Consider the following 9,569-nt stretch of genomic DNA (forward strand, 5'->3'; position numbering starts at 1 on the left):
AATATTAATTAGAAAGTTATTATTTGTTTCTAATTGTTTGGTTAATGTGTTTGTTAGTGTGTAGATTTTGATTATTGGGCCAAAGACATTTTAAGCCAACTTGTTATTTAAAGTTAATTAAACTTTGTGCTAAATTATACTATGTGGCTGAATTGCTTAAGAGATAACAAAGCTAATTGGGCCAAGAAATATATGCATAGCCCAAAACAATTTTCTCCTTGGTCCGAATTGGAAGAAGAGAGCAGGATTCCAAGCAAGCTACGGTTACCCACTTTCTTTAGATAGTGGAATTCAAATCTCAATTCAATTGAATGCATGCATTGGTTATTGGAACTCAAATTCCAATTTGGTTAAATGCACACATACGTAACCGAAACTCACAATTCAATATCATTTAATTATGCATTGAAAAATTTGTCTCTTCTCTCTCTTCGCTCTCTTTCCATTCGGTCACTTCAATCAGAAAAGAAGAAAATACAAGTTATTAGAAAAGGTAACAGTGAAGCTATGGAAGAAGAAAAGGCTAGGTTGATGATGGCTTTTGAAAAAGGAAGATCCGAAGTAAGGCATGGCTAGATCTTTGCCATTGGAGGCAAGATTTTGATGAAAAGCTTCAAGATTTTCCTTGTAAAAATTAGAAGCAATCTGCCTCTGTCAGAGAAGAAGATCTCAATTGTAAAAACTCATTTCTATTTTTGTTCATCAAAGAAAAAAGATAGCTTCTGGAGCTACAAGATAGGAAGAAGCAAAAATGGAAAGCGTAGAGCTGTCAAGGATCAGAAGTTCATCAAGGGTCAGAGTTCTTTCTTGGAGCCAAAGTCAAGATCAAGGGCTCAGAGTGAAGGAACTTGATGAGAAAGGTTGAGAGAGGTACATGCATGTTGGTTTTATTTTGGCTTTTCCTCTCTCTTCTCTCTGTCCGAACCGGCTGTTTGTTAGAGAAGATGTTGCTGGCTTGGTTGAACCGGTTTTAACTTTGGAAGCTTCCCCTTCTATAATAAGGGTGAACGACCAAGAATTGAGATCAAGGAGAGAAAGTAAAAGCACAGAGTTCTCATAGCTTCCCAAACTTCCTGAGTTCTTCTCCTTCAAAGATGTTCATTTTGTTTTCTTTTTTTGAGTATTGTCTGTCTGAGTCTCATGGTAAAAGGCAAACATGGTGAGGTTTGTAAGAAAAAGCCAGTGAGAGAAAAAAGGTAGTGAGCAATATTAGAGAAAAAGTCATAGATGTCTCAGAGTTTCTTTGTACATCTGCATGTTGTGTTTCATGATCCTGTGGGGATTCCCTTGCAAGTTGGGTTAGCACTTTACGGTTGAAAGCTTGGTAGGAGTCCAAATCAAGTTCAGATTTGGGGATAGAATATGGATTTGTCCCAGATAGGATTGGGTAGATCCTAGGGAAGAATTGGTGTTTGTAATTTGATGATTATAGTGAAATTTCGTCACTGTTGTAATGGAGACTGGATGTAGGCTACATTGCACTTAGTAGTTGAACCAGGATACATCTGGGTGTGATTCTCTTTTTCTCTTCTACTCTTATTCTGTTTCTGTTGTGTTGGAGACAAAAATGAAAAATATCTCCTAACACGTTACGAGACAAAAAGAAAATGTCTCTTGACTTGTTATGAGACAAAAGCAGAAATATCTCCTGAAGTTTCTTTGAAAAAAAATAGAAATTAATATTCAGCAAAAAGGGGCTAAGATTCAACCCCCTTTCTCTTAGCCACTGATTACCATCACACTCTTTTGAAGATTTTGTTAAATTTTTATATAGGTAAACCTACTCGGTACTCCTACCATATCCACCGGAGAGATGAATAAAATAATAAATTGAAAAATTAATTATTATTAAATTTATAATTTATAGAATAAATATTTATGTTTGACCTCAACAATTTATCCAAATAGAAATACCAATTGAATTCCAACCACATGTGAAAATAGTCATAGCGGATCCTGCCATGGGTTGAAAGACGGTGGAATGATGACATATTATTTTTTCAGCCACGTGGATATTATTAAAGTATAATTGGGATAAATCGATTCCACCTCCGCTCTCCGAATTCAAAAATGAAGTCTTGCTTGGGTTTGCATTTTCATAAAATCTCCTATTCTTTTTCATCATTTATGCTTTACTTTAATCCAAAAAAATTCTTTATCTTCATTCCCTCCAAAATATATTCGACGTTGACGACTTACGAGTTAAGGTTTGAAATTGTAAGTTTCTAGGGACAATGAGTGTATTACGTTTTAGGAGCGGATATAATTAGTGACATTGTTGTCTAGTTCCTTTTTTCTCTCAAATTTTATTTAGTATGAGTGAAGAACATTAAATAGACATATTTTCAAATAGGTTTCTATGATGATAATTTTTACATGCGAAGAAATCAAATTCTTTAAAATTTAGGATTTTGTAATATTTCTTTGCAAATTAAGATACGTGTAGAGTTTAAATTTGTTTAGCAAAGCATATTTTATCAATTTGAGTATCAACGAGTATAATCCAAATAAGACGTAAGTCTAGTTTAGAAATATTAGGGTGTTACTTAAAATGGTATGCGAACTTTATCGATCGGATTTATCCTGACGGTAATAGCAAAAAAAATTGACCACTCTAAAGACAGTAATTAGAGTCGGATCCATAAAATTCGTTGGTAATCAGTTATCGGCGATATTTATACTGTCGAATGTTTTTAAGAATTCCGCTAGTAAATTCGACAGTTTCAGCATTTTTTGGTAGTATAGATATATAATAAAGTAAAGACTTTTTGGAACTCAATGACACTAATGTACTCTTGTCAAATCTGGAATTATCTAAATCTTTCTTACAAGTGTATTTATTACTCTCTTTTTTTTTTTGTCATTGACTCCTCTCTCTCACTATTCTCTTTCTTTATGTCAAAACTCTCTTTTTCAGTTAGAAATTGACTCTTTTCACTCAAGTACTCACTTTTTTTTTTACTTTCGTCTTTTCTCAAATTCTTCTATTTTCTCTTTTATTTTTCAAATTGCTCACACTCCAATAGCCCCTTTAATAACTTTTTTATTTTTGGTTCCTCCAAGTACCTATCTCGAGTTAGAGCATACTCAACAAATTCTTTTATTATTGACTTTGAAGAAAAATTAGAGATAGGATTAAAAGAATTCTTCTTCTGATGATCTATGTGATTCTTCTTGAAATTCGTAACTTTAAATTTTATCTCATTATCAAACTTTGCTCCTTAAATCTTATAGAATTAGCATCTGAAGAGAGCCAAGTTTTTTTTTGGTGACTTAAAGAAGATAGCCAAGTTGCCATAAGTTGATGCTGCTTCTCCACCTTAATGATCAAATTGACTAAATACTTCATTGTTGCATAATAGTTAAATTCGACCTCATCTATAATTTTTTGATTTAATCAAATTAAATATGAGAAAATCTCTACACACAAGTGTTTTGCGTTTACAAGCTTTACAAGTCTGAAGAGAACGAAACCCACTAAACGCGCTGCTTATGTGACGTGCCTCTTTAATAGACTTTTAAATCAATTCAAATCAATTAACGTGCAAATATATAACTTCCATTTTTAAAAGATTTCGTTTCTTTTTTCGAGTTTCTTGCCAAATTTGTTGGATCTCCTTCGTGCGTTCTCTCTTTGCTTCGTTTTTTTTCGATTTTCATAGTTTCTGAAATCAAGCTTTGAAATCGTTTTGAAAATAATGGAACTCCAGAAATACACCCAAACGATTACATAAATTCACCCAAATGATTACAAAAATACACCCAACCAGTTACAGAAATACACCCAAACAGTTATAGAAAGGATTACAGAAATACACCCAAACGGTTACAGAAATACACCAAAGAATTACAGAAATACACCCAAAACAGGGGGAGACAGTATATTTCTTCTTGAAATCTTTTAATGTTTTGCTGGTTAAGGATGAAGCACATGACAGAGACAATCTAGAAGAAAAACCTAGAAGAACAGTAAAACAGTACCTTGAATAATGTTTCTTCATTTTTTCTGGTAATTTTTTATGGAAATTTGTATCTTTTCTTCTTGATTTCTTCTACTCTTCACGAGGAGTTGGAACATTTCTATAGAATTGTAGTTTGTTTCGAATGTCCTTTGAATTTTGATGGTTTGCATTTTGATTGAGGAAGAAAAGGAAGAGTGAACGTGTTGTGGAAGGGTGATTAAGGCGCGTGCGTTGGACGCTTGATTCTAAAAGAGTGGTGCACGTGTTTTTTTCTTGAACTTGGAGCAACTTGTATAGCTTGTAAGCCAAAAAGGCTTGTATGTCTAGTAGGCCTAATTAAATATTACCTCATAAGAATTTTAGGACTCTTTTTCAATATTAGTCTTACTCATCAAATACAGCAACTACTCTATTGGATAACTTTAAACAAGTGGTACTGACGAACAGGATTTTTGCCAGTAAAGAATGTCATAAAAACAGTCGCGTTGTAGATATAGTCTCTAAACCAACAAAAATCCCTTTCGTACAAACGTTTTGGTTGTCACAAGTAACAAACCCCTTAAAATTGATAACCGAGTATTTAACCTCGGGTCGTCTTATCAAGGAACTGCAGGGAAGTATGTTCTTATTATTAGTTATGAAAATTGTAAATTTGGGGTTTCAAGAATGAGGAACGAGTAATTTAATGACAAATAAATTAAATGACAATTAAAATAAATAAATAACTGTAAAGCAAACTTTTGGCAAGGTATGAGAAATTGGAGGTCCTATCCTAGCTATCTTTATCAATGATGATGATGGTTGAATCTTAATTCCACTTTGTTAACCTTTACCAAGATAAAGGAAGGTCAAGGGATTAATTGGTTTGATCTTCGAATCCTATTTATTTTCTAAGAAAAGATTGGGATTATGGAAGTTCAATTCAATTAACAAAGATAACAATTATCAATCAAGTTTGAGTTTGATAACTCCTGAATTACTGATTTCTTAACCAAGAACAAAAGGGAAAAAATAAATCTACTTGGAATAAAGATGTCTTTAGAGTAAAAGCAACAATAGCATAAATAAAAGAAATCAATATTAAACTGAAATACCTCAATTAACATTAATAAAAGAGTAATCTGTAACATGAAAGGATTCATAAAATCGCTTGTAAAAGTAAATAAAAGGAATATTGAACCTGATCAAAAGAGATAATCTTGAAAGTGAATAAAAATCCTAATCCTAAATCCTAATCCTAAAGAGAGAGGAGAGAGCCTCTCTCAAAACTAAATCTAAATCATGGAAAGTGAAAATTGGCGAGCTCTCCCTGAATGGATGCATTCCCCCACTTCATAACCTCTGGTCTATGCCTTCTGGACTTGGATTTGGGCCAAAAAGGGCTCCAGAAATCGCTGGGAGCGTTTTCTGCAATTTCTGGTGTGTGGCCTCTGTCACGCGTCCGCGTGGGTCACGCGGTCGCTTCGTTCGGAGCTTTTCCTTGCCACGCGGTCGCGTCAGTCATGCGACCGCGTCATATTCATTCTGCTTAAGGCGCACGGTCGCATTAGTCATGCGGCCGCGTCGCTGTTGATTCGCGCTTGGCACGCAATCGCGTCGTCCATGCGATCGCGTGGATGCCAGTTTCTTCAGAACTCCGTTTTGCACTTTCCTTCCATTTTTGTATGTTTCCTTTCCATCCTTTAAGTCATCCCTGCCTTAGAGGATCTGAAACTACTCAACACACTAATCACGGCATCGAATGGAAATAAAGGTAATTAAAATAATTAATTTTAAAGCATAGAAAACATGTTTTTCACATACATAACATAATAAGGAAGGAGAAGTAAAACCATGCAATTAATATGAATAAGTGGGTGAAGGATTGAATAAATCACTCAAACTAAGCACAAAATATATCATAAAATATGGGTTTATCAACCTCCCCACACTTAAACAATAGCATGTCCTCATGCTAAATCCAAGGTAAAGAGTAAGGTAAGATTAAAGTGGTGGAATGTTATGCAATGCAACCTATTCTAAATGCAACTACCTAAATGATTCATGCAATTCTAATTTATTCACTCATATATAAAGCTTACATGTAGTTAAATTAATTCACATTCTCAAGGAATCATATATATGCATAGCCAACCCTTAAATAATAAAGCACTTTTGCAAATGAGATGGAAAAGAAAAATATTTCACAAACTTGCAAAATAATCAGTAAATTAAGCATAGATATATGTTGATGAGTTATTGAACTCTCACTAGATTTTGTGTTTACTCTCTAGTCACTCAGTGTTTATTGGGTTAATCACTCTATTCTTCTTTTTATTCTTACTTTCTATAACTTTGTTCTTCATCTAACCAATCAACAATTATAGAATATAGACATATCAAAAATCATGAGGTCTTTAATCAAGGTTGTAATGGGGCCAAAGTAAAGGTAAGGATATATGTATAAGGCTAAGTGAGCTAATAACTGAATCCTCAATTAGACTAAGATCTCACCTAACATACATACTTAGTAAAACAAAGCTACTTTACCTATTTTCCCATCTTTTCCCACTTTTGATGTTACATGCTCATGTTTCAATTTTTATTTGTTTATCCCATGTGCATTGCTTTTATTTTTATATTTGGGGAATTCTTTTGTATCCCCTTATTCATATGCTTGAAAAATAAATAACTCTCCTTTTTTTGAATGCACATGGTAATTCTTTCAATTTGATTTCTCATGAGCATGCTTCCCAAAAAGTTCTCATTTTGATTTATTTTTGTTCTTTTCAACTCTGCTACCTTTTGTTTTTATCATCCATGTTCCCAATAGGTTTTCCACATTTTAAACTATACAAGATTTTCTATCTTAAGTTAACCAAGGATTCAACTTGGGATTTTTATTTGTTTTTCTGCTTAAGGCTAGTAATGTGGTTTATAGAAAAAAAAAGGGATTTAAAGGCTCAAGGGGGCTAACAAAGGTAATGTAAAAGGTAGGCTATTTTTGGGACAAGTAGGTTAAAATCAAATAATGGCCTCAATCACTTTCTTGGTATGTATCTATATTCTATAACTGGACATATAGATTAAAACAAAGTAAAGAACATCAGAATAAAAAAGAAGCGAAACACACAGGGATGAAGTTATGGTTTGAATGCAACCATACAATTAATGCTCAAGACTCACAGGCTGTGTGTTCTCTAACTCAAACATCATATATCATTTATATATGTTATGCAGGTTTAGTTAAAAATTCCCATTATTCTCATAAAAAAATTATTTTGGGTGGCCTTTAAGGTTTTAATGTTTCTCCTTGATGAAATGTTGTTAACTAACTAACATGTAATGCTATATATACAAGGTGTGTGGATTGTTTTAAATCTGTTAAAGTCTCTAGTTTACTTTCTTTCTATATTTTCAATTTAAACTAAGCTATCATATGCTAAAAGGGTAAACTATACTAATTAATCCACAATTTCTATAACTACTAAGTTAGAATTGCAAGCTAAACTAAATAACTAAAATATGAATTAAAAATGCAGAATGCAGGAATAGAGTAAAAATACATAAAAGTAGCAATGTATAAATACTCAAAAAATAAAAATAAAAATAGAGAGAAAAATACAGAAAAATATCCAAAATAAAAGAAAAAGAGTCTGTAGTGGTTCACCAAGATAATACGCCAGAGATGGCGACCTCCCCACACTTAAAATGAAGCATCATCCCTGATGCTCACTCAAGCAGGGTGTGAAGGGGTGTCATCACTGGAAGGGATGGTAGCTGGGGTCTTTGTGGTGGTGACTGGCTGAGGGTCTGACTGCTGCGGAGGAGGGGCTATCTGAATGGGGATCTTGGGGTCTACAGCCTGAATATATTGCTCAGCCACCTACTGTGATGCGGCCTGCTCTGTGCTTGCCTGCTCTGTCTCTCCCTGGGGATGGGTCTCAGCCTCGGGCGCATCCGCCTCCTCCTCAGATGCCTCAGATGGTGTGTCAGGCTCGGAGGGGATGTCGCCGGATCGTATCATCAGCTTCAGGTGCTCATAGCGTCGCTTGTTGCGACGCTCCATCTGGTCAAGTCGTCGAAACAAGTGGTGCACTAGATGATAGATGGGCTCTGGGGCAGGTGGAGGTGCAGTGGTGGTGGCAGGTGTGGCTGTGGAGGAAGAGGGGCCGGTAGAAGGTGTGGTTGTCTCAGCAGTGGCAGTCAGGAATGGAGGTCTGTAGCCCAAGGCCAGAAAGTTCCTGCTGTGCAGGATAATCTTCTTGCATTCCGCAGCAGGTGGCCTCTCATCAGCATCCTCCCATGGCACGTCAGCTCGACGGCCCAGCTGTGTAACCAGATAGGGAAAGGGAAGAGTGCCTCGGACGTCGACCCTGGCCATATAGTGCCGGATAAAGCGTGGCAGGTATAGGTCCTTACCCTCCATCACACACCAAAGGAGGGTGATCATAGCGGCTGGTATCTCAGTCTCGTGAGTACTCGGCATAATGTAGTTGCTGAATATATGACGCCATAGCCAAGCCTCATCGTTCAGGTAAATCCGCTTGATCACCTTGGGCATGGTGGTGTTCTGACCCATGATCCAAGGAACTGTCGGGTCAAGGGCGATCCTCGCCTTTACTGCATCCCAGTCAAATCGCATATAGCGCATATCCTCCTCAGCTTTTTGATAACCATCTGTCTGATCAGTCTTAGGCAGAAGTTTCAGAACATCTTCTATCGCCTCCTCAGTAACCAGAATCTGCTTTCCTCTGAGGTTCACTGCATCTAGGGAAGTTTTGAAGTAATTGCAGTAGAATTCCCGGACCCAAGATGCATTGACCTCAGTCAGAGGTCTCTCTAGGAAGAACCAGCCTCTTTGTTTGATTTGGTCAGAGGTGTACTGCTGGAGTTCTTCTGGGATCTTCAGAGTTCTCTCCAGGTATAGGTTCCTGGAGGTTGCAAACACCGGATACTTGAGCTCACAGTATCGGTTTGTAAATTTTATTGGATCAGTGGCAGGAAGCAATTGGTCAGCCTTCTCCTGCGGGGTGAAGTTTTTCTCCCGCCAGGAGGCATCATGCATGAGATCTATGATAGAAAAAGATGGTTCTCATCTTTTACGTTTGCCAGTGGTAGCCTTTCCTTTTCCCTTTCTCTGGGAATCTGACATCCTGAAAAAACAGAAAACCAGGATATAATAAAAATAGGAAAACAAATAGGCAAATAGTCAAAAGAAACACAAAGTGGCAAAGGAGAATTAGAATGAGGTAAATGAGTTAAGTGAATGTGCATTAAGGATTGTATAGGAGTGAAAAGTTTGAAAGGAAGAATTCACAATCCAAAATGTAATAGAAGGCATGATAAGTAGGAAAAATTATCAGTATGCCATGGTTAGAAAGTTAAAAGAAAGTGAAAAACCAGAAAAGAGATTTTAAAAGGTGAGTTTGGTTAGAATTGAAAAAGAGTGTCAGAAAATTAGAATTAGTGAGTTAGTGAAAAATGGGTTAAGGTAAGTGGCATAAGGATAAGTTTTATAAGTAACAAGCATTCATAATTAGAAGCGATAAGTAACTCAAAACCAAACAAGGAAATCTAGTGGATGATGATTCAGATAGATATAGAAATAACAAAAAAAAAAAATAG

This window comes from Arachis ipaensis, chromosome B07, assembly GCF_000816755.2.
Source record: "Arachis ipaensis cultivar K30076 chromosome B07, Araip1.1, whole genome shotgun sequence".
NCBI classification, from domain to species: Eukaryota; Viridiplantae; Streptophyta; class Magnoliopsida; order Fabales; family Fabaceae; genus Arachis; species Arachis ipaensis.